We start from the raw sequence: 15,561 nt of genomic DNA on the forward strand, positions 1-15,561 counted from the left end.
TGAGACAGAGAGCTCTTTTAACCACTGCTTTACTTCTCAAACGGCTGCAGCAGTCAGAGCTGGGCCCATCTGATGGCAGGAGCCAGGGGCTTCATCTGGGTCTCCCATGTGGGTACAGGGGTTCAAACACTTGGTCCATCCTCTGCTGTTTTCTAGGCACATTAGCAAGGAGCTGGACCAGAAATGGAGCAGTCAGGGCTCGAACTGGCACGGATATAGGTCACCAGCACTGCAGGCAGAGGCTTAGTCTTGATGCCACTGCAAAGCCCCCACTACATTTCCCTTTAAAAATAACTTTCTAATTTATATGCAAACATGCACAAGTGGCATACTGTAAACGCATAACTCAGGAGTTATCAAAACTGATCAATGCCAATACTTTTAGTTTGTTTGATGTATATTCAGGCGTCAGTCTAAGAGCAGTTTGAGGTGTATATAATTCAGATCAGCATTCAGTTTTGTAGAACAGTCAGCCGGTTTGTGGACCCAAGGGATCAATGACTTTAAACACATTATTAACTTTACTTTTGGTCCCATTGAAATTTGTGTGTGTGTGTTTTCCAGAATGAGGGCAGAAATTGAGACCCAAATTAATCAGTTTTTCTCCCTGAATATTGCTCTACTGGAAAGGTAGATGACATTGAGGCTCAGATTGTTTTATGCATTGGAGCAGATTTGCAACTATATGTTCATTTAGATTTAGTCACACCAAGTCGTCCAAATGCTGTGTATAATTGAAAGATTGATTTAAATTGTACAAACCATGTGTGTTTCAGTGCTGGAGAGAAAAAAACTGCATAATACAATAATTTGATCACAAAATTTCTTCACATGTAACTAAAATTCTGCTTACTGAAAATTACCAAGTGCCTTAAATTTTTGATTAAAAAGCTTTTTGTTTTTTGGTTTCCAACAGAATTGAGTCAGCATTGTTGGTTATTGAACTCACATAGCATGAGTTTCTTTCTGGAAAAATTGTTAATTGCATTTTTTAAAACATTAAATCTGAGAATTTAACAACTACCAGAAAAAGAAAATGTTTTTTAGAGTCATATGCAGCTTAAGAAATATTTTTGAAAAACATAACCTTGAAGAGTTCATCTAAGAGATTTCAGAGATACTTCCTTGTTGTTCTTGGAATTGTTAATTTTGAACAATCTTATTTTCAATTTTCTTAAATTTGAAACATTAATACAGACTATAATAATAGTTAATGTTTGTCAAAATGGTCATATTATACTTGTGGCTTTTTAAAAAAAAGATTCAGTTATTTTTATTAGAAAGATATACGGAAAAGGAGGAGAGACAGAGAGGAAGATCTTCTGTCCAATGATTCACTCCCCAGGTGACCACAATGACCAGAGCTGTGCTGATCCGAAGCCAGGAGCCAGCAGCTTCTTCCAGGTTTCCCACAGGGGGCAGGGTCCCAAGGCCTTGACTGCTTTCCCAGGCCACAAGCAGCGAGCTGGATGGGAAGTGGGACCACAAGGATTAGGACAGGTGTCCATATGGGATCCTCGGTGAAAATAAGACAAAAACTTTAGCCACTAGGCTACCGCGCTGAGCTCCACATTATACTTGTGTTTAACCAATCATTTCAGTTTTGTTTTTCCTTCATCAGATGTTGCGTTCATAAATAATCCTACATAAATTACTGACAAGTGGGATGTTCCCTTGGGCTCATCCTCCCCTTGTCACCATGGCCAAGGACCTCATATAATTGTTTAAATACTTATCATTCTGCACTGGAAAGCTCCTGCCCATGTTCTGGAATTTTCTTTTGTTCTTCCTGTGAAAGAATTTTTTTTTAAAGATTTTATTATTACTGGAAAGCTGGATATACAGAGAGGAGGAGAGAGAGAGAGGAAGATCTTCCATCCAATGTTTCACTCCCCAAGTGAGCCACAACAAGCCGGTGCGCGCCGATCCGATGCTGGGAACCTGGAACCTCTTCCGGGTCTCCCACGCGGGTGCAGGGTCCCAAAGCTTTGGGCCGTCCTCAACTGCTTTCCCAGGCCACAAGCAGGGAGCTGGATGGGAAGTGGAGCTGCCGGGATTAGAACCGGTCGCCATATGGGATCCCAGGGCTTTCAAGGCGAGGACTTTAGCCGCTAGGCCACGCTGCCGGGCCCTGTGAAAGAATTTTTTAAAAGACTTATTTACTTTTACTTGAAAGCCATAGTTATAAAGGATGAGAGAGAGAGAGAGAGAGAGAGAGAGAGAGAGAGAGAGAGAGAATCTTCTACCCTCTGGTTCACTTCCCAAATGGCCACAATGGCCAGAGTGGAGCTTGTCTGAAACTGGGAGCCAGGAACTTGTTCAGGCATCCCAAGGCCTTAGGCCTTTCTCAGCTGCTTTGTGGGGTCATTAGCAGGGAGCTAGATTGAAAGTGGAGAAGCCAGGACTAGAATCCACTCAAATATGGAATGCCAGTGCTGCAGGCTGAAGATGAACCTGATATGCCAACACATTGGGCCCCTGTTAAAGGTTTTTAAACATCTTTCCTTTTAGCCTAGAACTCTGTTCCCAGAGTGCAATCAAAATATCAATATCACTCCGCAGGTAACATCTTTCTGTGTTGCCAAAGCAGAAGATATTCTGGGGGGTGGTGTGGTGGAATTGGAAGGGTTTCTTTTGTTCTTTTTTTTTTTTTTTTTAACCAAGGGCAACCTTTATTTTTCTAAATCATTCACTTAGGATCTGCTTGCCTATTTTGGTATTGTTTTTATACAGAAATCTTGTAGTGTATTTCATGATTCATAACTTGAAGACATACAAAAATGCTGACTTTATAAATACAGTAATTATGTAAAGCAGTAGTTCTGAGATGAAGAGAGCAATGAATTCAGACTTGTGTTGGACGACAGGGTTATGTCACATTTTTCAATGTTAAAAAGATTTTGATCTTTACTTTGAGAAAAAACAATTTGAAAGTTTTGAGCAGTGTAACAGGATCTGACTTGCATTTTTGGATACTACATAGAGCATACACTAAGATGATAGAAGTAGAAGCAGGGAAACACCTTAGAAGTCTATATATGGTATCTTAACCAGATTGCTAATTCTGAGTTTTCAGATCTATTGATGGACTAGATTTTAAAATAAGAGCAGAACCAGAAATTTTTGCTAGAGCAAGTGGAGAATCAGTGTATAGACTTGTTTTATTGCTTTACCTTGATGTAGGGGTCCTTCCTGATAGAAGATATTTCTCTGTACAATAAGAAATAAATCTTTTTGATTGGAAGCTGGCACAATATTCTGGTTGCTTATTTGGTAGCACAACTCAACTTAGCCTGACTAGTAAAGATACAGTTGGTATTAACCGAGATGGAGTTGTTGGTATAAGATGAGGTTTTGTATTTGAATGGAGAAACCAGGGGTTCACTTTAAGAGTGGGAAATTTGCCATGTGTATAGCTGAGTATAAAAGATTGGAGTCCAAGGAAGAGTGATCCATGTTAAGAACATGATCAATAATGATTATATTAATATTAAGCAAAATGACATAAGGGTTGAGCAGATCTAAAGGAGGCTCTGAAACAGAGACAGAGCAGTCAACATGGTAGAAGAAAGATAAGGAGAGTGTGTCTTCCTGGGAGCTTAGTGAACAAAATATTGCAAAAATGCTCATTTATGTCAGGTGGAATGGATAAGTCAGTGAGATAAGGTCTGGGAGTTGGGCTTAGGATGCAGCAGTGTAGAGGTGGAGTTGTCTTCAGGAACGTTTACGTGAAATGATTCAAGAGAGAATGCAGAAGAAGGAGGCAAAGTGCAGACAACTGCTTCAAGGAGTGACTTCCTGTCATGGAAATCAGGGAAATGATAGCCAAGAGAGAAACGGGATTGAGAATTTTTTTTTAAGATTTATTTATTTGTATTGGAAAGGCAGATCAAATTCACAGGGAGAAGAACAGTCGAGAGAAAGACCTTTTATCCTGTGCTTTACTCTTAGGATGGCTGCCAAGGCCTCAACTGAGCCCACCTGAAGCCAGGAGCCAGGAACTTCGTCCAGTTCTTCCTCCACTGTGTTCCCAGGCTACCAGCTAGGAGCTGCATGGGAAGTGAAGCATCCAGAACAGGCACTGCTACTCACATGGGATCCTGGTCCTTGCAAAGTGAGGATTTGGCTATTGAGCCATTGCATTGGCCCCTAAATGATTGCTTTATCACTTCTCTTCCTCCTCTTCTTTCTTCTTGTTCTTGTTGTAGTTCTTCTTCTTTTCCTCCTCCTTCTTCTCCTTTGTCTTCTTCCTTTTTTTCCTTTTTGATAAAATGAATGAAAATAAAACTTAGTGGTTTGCTGAAAGATTATTCCAAAATAGAGAGAAATACTTGATGAGACAGAAGAAAGTGGGAAAAGTTGCTAGAGAGATATCATCTTACGGACAAAAAGGGACTGGGTTGTTGTAAGTGGAGATGTTGGACTTTCATGATCACACATAATTTGTTTATAGGAACAATATGGGAAAGAAAATATGTGGCTACTCCATTTTCCATCCAGCCCCCTGATAAGGCCTGGGAAAGCAGTAGATGATGGCATAAAGTCTTGTGACCCTGTACCTGCAAGGGAGACCCAGAAAAAGCACCTGGCTTCAGATAGGTTTAGCTCTTGCCATTGTGGCCATTTAGGGAGCCAACCAGCAGATGGAAGATCTTTGTTTCTCCTTCTCTCTGTAAAATCTGACTTTCCAAAATAAATATGTACATGCATACATACATAAATAATAATCCCTTTTTAGAAGTAGATTCAGTAATCAACTTGAAGATAAAAATAAGAAATAACTGGCCTACTTCTGATTTTCGAAGAACAAAAATTTACAAAATCAAATTGAATAAGGAAGTAATTTGCTAGGTATTGTGTCCATCACTGAAATGTATTAATGTAAAATCTGATTTAATAATTCATTAAAATCTGTGAGTACATTAGACAGTTGAAACTTGTGTCTTTGTTTAATATTTGTCTTAATATTGTCGTTATAAATCATTACCTTGGGATAGGACTCTATTTGCTACCATCTACTAAGTTATTGGTATTGTTAAAACATTGCTTAATATTCTAATTATTTTCTTGTAGCAATCAAACATAGAGACAAGAGGTACCTAACTATGGAAAAAAAATGAATGTGTTAAATATTAGAGGAATTGTCTCAAACTTGGAAATTTTGGTGAAGTCGTGTCCACCAGGGCCACAGGTCAGTCCTGAATGCTCAGAAAAACTTGTTAGTAATCACTAAACTTTCGTGAAAACTAACCAGAAATGATTTAAAGTAACTGTTGAAATTAAAGGTGGTCCATATGACTAAGTAGAAAGTATGCTACAGCTCCTAACCTAATTTACGGTATGTCAGTCTTTTAAACTAAAATTTCATTTTTTGTAAATCTCAGGCAATTCCTACTTTGGATTATTTATCACTTTATGTTCAACTGATGCAGCTATATATATCTGCCATCCAGATTTATATCTCTCTATATTTAATTTTATGTACTGACCTTGAGTGTTTTAAGTCTGTGGCAGAAATGGTTATTCGTCTCCCACTGGCACTTCTTTTTCATTACTCTATGCCAGTTTTTAACCTGGCACTTGCAGCTTGGCTTCAAGGCTGTATCTTCTAGCCTGATTTCAGCCATATGGAATAATTTGACCAGGTTGGCGGATTTCTGGTGGTCTTTCCTAGAAGACTTCTTTCAGATGAGTCAGGATGCTCTTCTTTTCTTCCTTTCTCTAAATTCCTGGAGCTGAAATGTGGTGCCTGGTGCCCCAGAAGCCATGCGAAGGCAGGGCAGTTACTGGTGGCAGGACTGGCACTACAGCACGTGAAGACTCCTGTGTTGCTGGAGCTATAATGTAAGATTTTCTAGAACAAAATCTTACTTTAAGAATCTTTTATTCTCATCCCATCCATCTTTTAAAGTTACTTGCTGTTACTCCTCTTTCAGCTCCTTGTCTCTTTGTCCGTGGCTCAAAGAAGACAGTTTGTGCAGGCCATGCTTTTCATTGGCAGGATTTTTGACCACCTGTCTTGGTCTTTCCCGTTTCTGACAGCAGTGTGAGCTCATGAAGGAAACAGCTCAGGCATCAGTTCTGAGCATGGAGGTGGTGATGTTAGGTGGTTGGAGGCTGCGGGATCCCTTTGGGATGTTTTCCCAAATTACTCATTGCTAGCTGCATTATCTGTGTGGAGATTGTCACATTCCACCACTCACCCCCATCTAGGAGCCACTTATCTGTAGCACATCCGCAAGCTTGTACTGGCTTCTAATTAGAAACAAAGTAATTGTTAACAACTGGGGGTTTTGCTAAGTGGAAAATTGCTGGGGAGTTAGAAGGTGGTAGAAAAGTGGCATTGTGTTTTCATATTCCGAAACTTATGTAGTCTCACAACCTTGTTATTTCACAAACTTGGATCTTAGTTTGACAGTCCCAGTTGTGTATCTATAAGCGTCTGCCTGTTTTTCGCCGCCAAGTTCTTTCTGGAATTGCTCCTTTAGGAATATAACGAGGGAGTCATGGGGGATGATACTGTGCCATATATCTGTCAAACCACTATTTTTCTTTTTACTATCACGCTTTCAGTAATATTTATTAAACATTGTGGCATATGTGTTGCTGCACTAGGCACTATTTGCACTTGCCAATGGCAAAACATAATTATCTCCCATTTTCATCGAAAGCTCTTCCAGTTCTCGGTGGGAGGACCGAGTGTCTTCTTTTGCACTGTCTTGGTGGGTGGCCTGTTGACTTGGGCTGACACTGCTCAGTATGTACTCATTTGGCTAAACTGCAATTAGACTATGACTGTGGTATTTCTTGCTTTGTCTACAGTAAGACTAGCGATAGAGAAGACATACCCAATCAAATCTACTAGATATGTTTAATGCAAAAATAGCATGTTGGGGACAGGGAAACTACTTTTAAATAAAAGCAAAATGCAATAATAAAACAAAAACAAAAGAGATCAGGGTTACATATAACAAGGAAATGGTTCAGCTAGGGCATGTTGCAGCACTGCAGAGCTTAGAGTGGAAGAAAAAATCATGTACTGCTTTTCAGTATTACTTCCTTTAGAGGAAACTGATTGACATGAGGACACAAAGATTTCACTTGTTGATATCCAAAGCAGTGCCCAGAAAAGCACCTTAGCATAGCACATATACAGAAAATACATATTGTAAAAATAAGTAAATTTATAAAATAAATAGAAATTTGGGTGACACGTAAAGTAAATTTTAATTTAACTTTAGCTTACTTAATTTTGAAAATCTTATTTATGCAAGTTAAAATGAATTCTATACAATCACGTTCTTTCGCTAATTTATATGAGGATTTATTATTCCGATGTTCAGTACAGACTGAGACCTCAAAAACAGTGGATGAAATGAAGAACTACAAGGGGGAAATATCAGTTTTTAGAAGGCTTTCCTTACTTCAACATTGATTAAAACTCAAGCCTTAAGTAATTGATGTGGGAGGATGACTGTGGCTGTCGACCATCTACCTAGATCTAATCCCTCCTCTGCTATAGTAAAGGAATGTAGCCAAGCAAATGTCCCGATTTCACAGAAAGCAGGTGGAAGATGGAGACTCAGCTACACCAAGCTTAAGGTGAGTGCTGTGCAGGCACGAACACTAGCCGTACTACTACAATGGCAAGAAATGCATTCCTACTGCTTTTTTTTTTAAAAAAAAAAAATCCTCTGAAAGTTTTGCTAATGTGATACTGATACATAGAGAAAAAATTTAATATAGTTGACAGATACAATTCTGGGAACATAGTCACATTCTCACCCCTCCTTCTTTCCATTTGTGCTTCCCCTTTCCTCCCTCACTCCTTCCTTCTCTCATGTCCGTCCTTCCTTCCTTGTCCCGACCTGCAGGACGTGATGCTCAAACCCTGAGGGTGGACTGGGAATGCCGGGCTGCTAGCCCCGGGCTGCTGGCCCAAGAAACACACAGACACTCGTACTTGGTGGAAAAGAGTGCCTCTCTCTTTATTTTTACTCCTCATATATATACCTTCTTCTCTAGGGGAGGGGGCAAAAGGGAGGGGCTTCCTGGGAGTAATTATGTTCACTGAAGCAGGGAAGGAACTAATCAGCTATATTGAAACAGGGGAGGAACTAATTATCTGAACAGGAACAAGGGTGGAGGTTGTATTCTGCTTGCTCTACAGAGGATGTTTTGGCCTAATATCCTGCTTGCTGTAGCCCTGCTTGCTGTAGCCCTGCTTGCAGGCTTTTGCAATGCAACAGGCTGTTAGGTAGGCCAAGTCTAAGGCCCATAAGTCTGTGGCTCCTAACACTTCCTTCCTTCCTGCCTGCCTGCCTTCTCATGTCCGTCCTTCCTTCCTTCCTTTCCTTCCTTCCTCCCTGCCTCCCTCCCTCCCTCTCTCCCTTCCTGCCTGCCTTCTCTCATGTCCGTCCTTCCTTCCTCCCTGCCTTCTTGTCTTCCTTCCTCCCTCCCTCCTTCCTTCCTCCCTTCCTTCCTTCCTTCCTGCCTTCCTTCCTCCATCCTCTCATCTATTTTAATTATTGAGGTAACATATTTAAAATTTAAATTACAGTCAAGGGCTTAATGCTTACCAAATAGAGTTGAACAGATAACAAGTAGAAAGATCCTGGTTCAGGTGGAATATAGCAAAGGGATATAAACAATAATCAAGTGGAAAGATGATCATTTCAATTGCTTTTAACTCACCAAAATTTTCAGCTGTGTTCATTAACAGTTTTTCAGCTTCTCTTAACCAGTGAAGTTTATAATTTGTAGATCTGGTTAATAGTAAAGATCTGTTCACTCATTAAAATATGATAAATGCTAAAAGTAAAAACAGAAATGCATTAGGTACTACTACACAAGTATTCAAGGAATGGTGAATATTAGGACTTCTTTCAATGAAGTAAAACATCTTAGACCCCATTAGCAGGCAAATAGGACAGAGACTGAATCTTGAGGAAGGAATTGGGTTTCTGGTGCTTTAAAGTGGCCTGAAAAAAATAGCTTGAGTCCTGGCCCTGATTTTTTCGCTCAAGTAGCTATGTGATCTCAAGAGCCTGAACTATGATTTTTTTTTTTTTTATCACCGGATAAAGGAGATTAGACTAGTACTCCTTCTGAAGGAGAGATCCTACTTTTAATAATTCCTTATTTATCTTCATTTCATTTGAAAGACAGATACAAAGAGAAAGTTTCCATTTGCTTGTTCACTCCCCAAATGCCCACCACATCCAGGGCTGGGCGGAAGCCAGGAGCACAGAACTCTTATTGTTTCTTGCCCCATTTCAGAATGCAATTGATTCTCAGCTAGCTTTGATCTATTGATCTCTGCTGCAGCACATGGTGTCTGCTTTGTAAGTTACAAATAGAGCCCTATTAAATTTCCTAAAAATATTGTTATTTTTTAGCCTCTTGTTTTAGCCTCGTAATTTTATGTTTTCAAGCCAGTGGTTCATGGGAGAAGTGTACTTATTATATGAGGTCGTGTATATTCATGATCATATGGAAGTATGTTTGGTAGTATATTAAATATTTTCACCCTATCTGGGTTATACAATGATGAATGAGTTCTATTTCTTTGGTTATTAAGGTTATTTGCTAAAAGCTGAAATGTATTGTTATAGAAAGAAGTTTGTTCAAATGCTTTAAATGGGAATCTTTGGACAAAGAAGATGGGGATAATTTGGTTGATTAGTGCAACACTGCTAGGTACTGGGAGTCTTTGCTTTAATAGGATAATCCCTTTTTACCAGCAGCAACAGTTTCTGGATCTCTTGTTAAATTTACAGTTCTTCTTCCTGCAATCAGCCTGTTCCAGTGCACCAAGCTGGCACTGTCCTTCTAGGAAATATCTTCAATGTGGTTTCCCAGGTCCTGGCAAATTATTACTTCTTTGCTGAATGTGCAGTTCCACACGTGTCCAGCAGGGGCACCATAGCTATCTATGCTTCTCTGCATTTTTTTCCTTCACATTTTATAAAGTTTTTGAGTACCTCAAATATGCATGAGTTTATGAGTTTCAAAAGTATTTTTTGGCAATAAAATAAACTTGTGTTTTATTTCCCCACTTTCTCAGAATTTTTTGGACTTCTGTTGTATGTTTGGTTAAACCTGAATTTCCCTTTGGGGCTAAGGTTCAGATTGTATATTGTTTTTTTCTTTATGGGGTAAATCCCTTAAAACATTTCAACTTTATTTTAAACCTCTGTTTTATATAATTTTAATTTGTATGCATTAGCTGGCATATTTTACATAAGCAGAACTTGGAGCTCTGAGTTCTTATTTGCAGAGCAAAACATTGGATGTAAGCTTCACACACTTAGTAAGGTCTCCATTCTCGAGAGCTATCACCATTTTTGCCTAAGAATTTGTAGCTGCCCTGACTGGCTGTTTGGTCTGACTCTGCCAGCAACCATCCATCTTTGCCCATTTTTCAAAAGGGTATTTGTATTTAATGTGTAATAAAGGAAGCGTTTTCTTTTCTCTCCCAGCTTGTAGCCAAGAGGGAAGTCCTGGCTGGCATTGTGCTGGCCTTACCCATTAGACAAGCAGCCTCCCCAGGCCCTCTCTCACTGCCAACACTTTTATGTGTGTACAGTGAGATTCATAGGTATCCAAGGCTCATGAAACATACAGTGAAAAGTTGGGAAGAAAAGAAAAGGGGCCAAAACCTAGGCAGGACCCTCCTGGAGCAACGAAAAGGCAAGAAGGTCAAAGTTTCCTGGTGTCTATTTAGATTTTTTAAATGAAAGAAGACACTGTTTTTATGTTCTGTGTGTCCAAGTGTTAACAGGATGAGAAACACTTTTTGTTCACATCCTTTATAACCTTGAAATGAGAATGTTGAAGTTCTTGCCTTTCTTTTTCCTTGCATCCCACGAAAAGGTTATTCCAAATTCACTTGGCAATATGCAGACAAGCTATTTCCTAATCCTCAAAATAGCTTTTGTTTTGAGTGTTTCCCAAAAGTCTTAAAATATGTTCATGAACTGTATACATACTTCATTTACTAACTTTTGGATTGAAAATCCTTAAAGGACAAATAAAAGTTGAAGAGCAAAGGTTTTTAAATATTGTAAATCTACATGGATGGAAAAACACATTAAAAGATTGTCTTTTTACGAATAAACTGAAGGTAGTATAAATTTATATACTCAGAAGAGAACTTCACCAATACTAGGAAGTTAAATTTTTATTGTTCCTGTTGGGATTTGTACTAACTTACTGATTTATTTAAACCAAAGAATATTCTTAATTAAAATAAAATTACTCATTAATTAACAAATAAATGGAATATAAAATGACTCAAAATTGAACATTCTTTTCTAGGAACTACACATTAGTGTGCACTTTCTCCTAAGGAAAAACATTCTATTTTATGAAATTGTAAAAACATTCATTTACTAGCTCAACAAATAGTTGCGGAATATCTGCTCATATTGTCCTACAATATGAAGGAAACAGATATTAAATCAAAAATCACCTGCACAACTGTATCACATTGAGTGGATCCAGGTGAGGGAGAGAAGAATGCAGGAAACCTTGTTTCTGGAGCTGATTTTTGGTTGAGAACTAGAGAAGAACAACACTGGGAAGTCACCAAGAAGCTGCATTATAAAGGTTAAATAGGAGGCTACTGGGTCTAGAGCAAGCCAGGACAGCCTACGTGATGGTGCTGAGCTGAGACGAAGCAGATCTTGAGTGAGGCCGGGGATGATGGAAGTGCAGGCAGGGCATGGAAGGTGAGGGAGGAAGTGTACCAGGATTCTTCTGGGCCCAAATCCTCACTAAATATCATGATTTTAAAGTAAAACCTAAACAAAATTCTTGAAGGAATTTAAACAGAGTGGCAAAATCACCTGGGCATTCAAAAAAAAAAAAAATCCCTCTTTGGATAACCATTAAGGACATTTAGCAGATAACTACATTCTATGCCAGTGACTGGTTTGATCCTAGCTATGCTTCCAATCCTGGCTTCCTGCGGATATGCACCCTTCCAGGCAGCAGTTGATGGCTCTAGTAACTCTGCAATTCATCTGGGAGACTCAGATTGGGTTCCTGGAAACTGGTCTTGGTAGCGAATCAGAGGACAGGAACAGCCTCTCTTTTACTTTGCTGCATTTCAAATAAACATATAAAAAGTGAAAGTCAAAAAAAGAAACCTTTAAAGTTGCTTGCCATACTGTGGAGAATACCTTAGAGCAGAAAATAAAGGCAGGTGAGGGAAAGTCAGATAAGGTATTAAACATAAGATAAGATATTAAAATGGTTCAGGGGAGAATGGATAAAAGCACTGGGTGGTGAGGAGGAAAGCAGGAAGAGAGAGGAGTGAGAGGGAGAGGGAAAGAGGAAGAAGGGGAAGAGGATGATCAAGGGACTCTTGGAAGATAAAATTGACAAGAAGCATCTATATATTTTGCCCAAAATACATGGGCAAAAACTTCATTTGGTGGAGCATCCATATTCCTCATTGTTGAAGGGCAGGTGACATTTGTGTACCATCAGCAGAAGGGAGTCATTGCAAAAAGGAGAAAAGTAATAGGCTATCCTGTGGTAAAAATTTCAATCGGAAATAGGAAAGCCAAAATTATGGCAAGACAGCAGCCAAACTAAGGTCAGGAAGAACAGCTGGGAGCTCTCCTGGGAAGGCTTGTTGAATGAAGCAACAAAGCTTGACGTTCACTGCTGGTTATATATGGGGTGGCTCCTGATTCCCAGGCAGCTCTGTTCAGTTCCCAAAGTAACTCAAGAAAGCTCCAACTGCGCAGCCACCTGACATACCTTCTTGGCAGTTCAGTGTATCATGTGAATGTCTTTCCCCTTCAGGCTGTGATATGATAGTCAAGTTGCTTCACACTTCTCATGTTAAATGGAAGTTGATGTTCTAGAAAAATCTTGAAACAGTGAGTCAGAACGTGCTAGCCCTGAATATTTTTAGGGATATAGCTTTTAGATATACCTCCTGTTTTATATTTAAAATGTGGTGATAATATCTACAGCATTGTAGGGTTGTTTGTGAAGATTAGGAAACAGGTAAACTTCACATGGGTAGCAGCAATAATAAGCATTAATGATTTTTCATTGTTGAAATACTATTTTCTCTTACATCTTTTATATAGTTCCTCTCCTGGAAGTTACTTTTTTCACACTTGTAGTTTCGATCATACTATTGTTTGACAAAAGTCACATAATAGAATTTATTAGATACTAAACATTGGAGAGGTTCACAGACATTTTGTCTTCAAGACCAGTGGCCAGATTGATACTGTTAGTGGGGACTGCTGATGGTTCATCAAAACTTAGGTCTTTTTGTGCCAGGACACTTAATAGATTACATTGCTTAGCCTCCTGATAATTTGCATAAAAGTGCCAAAAGAAAGGCTTCCTGTTCAGTTTGTCAAGGGCTGCTTAAGGGCTAAGACCTCTTCCCTGACATTTTTTTTTTAAAGATTTATTTTTATTACAAAGTCAGATATACAGAGAGGAGGAGAGACAGAGAGGAAGATCTTCCGTCCGATGATTCACTCCCCAAGTGAGCCGCAACGGGCCGGTGCACGCCGATCTGATGCCGGGAACCAGGAACCTCTTCCGGGTCTCCCACGCGGGTGCAGGGTCCCAATGCATTGGGCCGTCTTTGACTGCTTTCCCAGGCCACAAGCAGGGAGCTGGATGGGAAGTGGAGCTGCCGGGATTAGAACCGGCACCCATATGGGATCCTGGCGCGTTCAAGGCGAGGACTTTAGCCGCTAGGCCATGCCGCCGGACCCCTTCCCTGACATTTTTTAAAAGCTCTATTATATATGCTAGAGCAATGGTGAGATTTGCAAATTGTAACATTCCCATCAGACTTCTTTACTTACAGTATATGCTGCCAGCCCCTGTTACATGAACTGTTTGAAACCATTGATACTGTTCCTCCTTGCTTCCAGATGTTTCTTGCAGGCTCATCTGCCCTAGGTGTCCAGAGTTTTTACTGAAACTCCAGCATATGGGTAGGACTGTCCACATAAGTGACCTCAGTATTCAGTCTCACTAGAGGTCAGCTGATAGTACATGACCCCACATCTGCATCCCAAATGACCTTGTCACCCTCAACTCCATTGGTGGCCTAAGCCTGTGCAATGTGGTCAGCCTGCATTTGAATTCGTGTTATTAAGGCTATCTCAAGTGACTGAAAGTCCAAGGGCAAAGACAGTGTAATTAGATTTGATAATCCAACATCAAAAGTATTCACTCTGTGAACAGCTTGGGGGACAGTGCAATGGATTAAGTGGCTAATTCTCTCTTGTAAACACCAGCATCCTATATGGACACCAGTTTTCATCCCAGCTGCTCCACTTCCAATTCAGTTCCCTGTGTATCCTGGAAAAGCAGTGGAGGATGACCTAAGTCCTTGGGTTTCTGTAACTATGTGGGAAACCCGGAGAAAGCACCTGGCTTCTGGCTTTGGAATGGCTCAGCTCTGGTCATTGTAGCCACTTGGGGAGTGAATCAGCAGGTGAAGATCTATCTCCTATCTCCAAATCTGCCTTATTATTATTGTTATTATTATTATTATCATTATTATTATTATTAGAAAAGGTATCCAAGAACCAAGGCCAGACCTTCAAGTTTAATTTCTTTAGTACAAATATATCCACAATATTTTAGATTTAAAGCTTTTGCAGGTGGGCATTGTCTTGTATCGCTGTTAAGATGGTGCTTCAGATATCCACATCTTCTATCAGAGTGCCTGAATTCAGGACCCTGCTTCCCTTCAAGTCCAGCTTTAATCTAACATGTTCTGTGAGACCAAAGATAATCACTGAAGTACTTGGGTCTCTGCCACCCACGGGGAGACCCTGATGGAGTTCCGGGATCTTGGGTTTGATCTGGTCCAGCGTTGATTGTCATGGGCATTTGGGAAGTGAACCAGCAGATGAATGAACTCTAGCTCTGTTACTCTGCCTTACAAATACATAAAAAGCTTGGGCCCGGCGGCGTGACCTAGCGGCTAAAGTCCTCGCCTTGAAAGCCCCGGAATCCCATATGGGCGCCGGTTCTAATCCCGGCAGCGCCACTTCCCATCCAGCTCCCTGCTTGTGGCCTGGGAAAGCAGTCGAGGACGGCCCAAAGCCTTGGGACCCTGCACCCGCGTGGGAGACCCGGAAGAGGTTCCAGGTTCCCGGCTTCGGATCGGCGCGCATCGGCCCGTTGCGGCTCACTTGGGGAGTGAATCATCGGACGGAAGATCTTCCTCTCTGTCTCTCCTCTGTGTATATCTGGCTGTAATAAAATGAATAAATCTTTAAAAAAAAAACAAAAAACAAAACAAAAAAAAAAACCAAATACATAAAAAGCTTTAAAATCTTTTTGCAAATGATACTAAACTTTGTGTGATCTATGCATAATGATCTGTCAAAAGGAATTCTGGAAGTTCTGCTGAAGATTGAGAATGAGGTGAATAAGATGAGTTAAATGGAATCTCAAATGCATTATATTGTGATTTTAGTGGCAACTGATTAAAAAGAAACTAGCAATTCTAACGTAAGTAAAAAAATAAAATTTATTATGGAATTTTAGAACTTTTAA

This window comes from Ochotona princeps, chromosome 1, assembly GCF_030435755.1.
Source record: "Ochotona princeps isolate mOchPri1 chromosome 1, mOchPri1.hap1, whole genome shotgun sequence".
Taxonomy (NCBI): Eukaryota; Metazoa; Chordata; class Mammalia; order Lagomorpha; family Ochotonidae; genus Ochotona; species Ochotona princeps.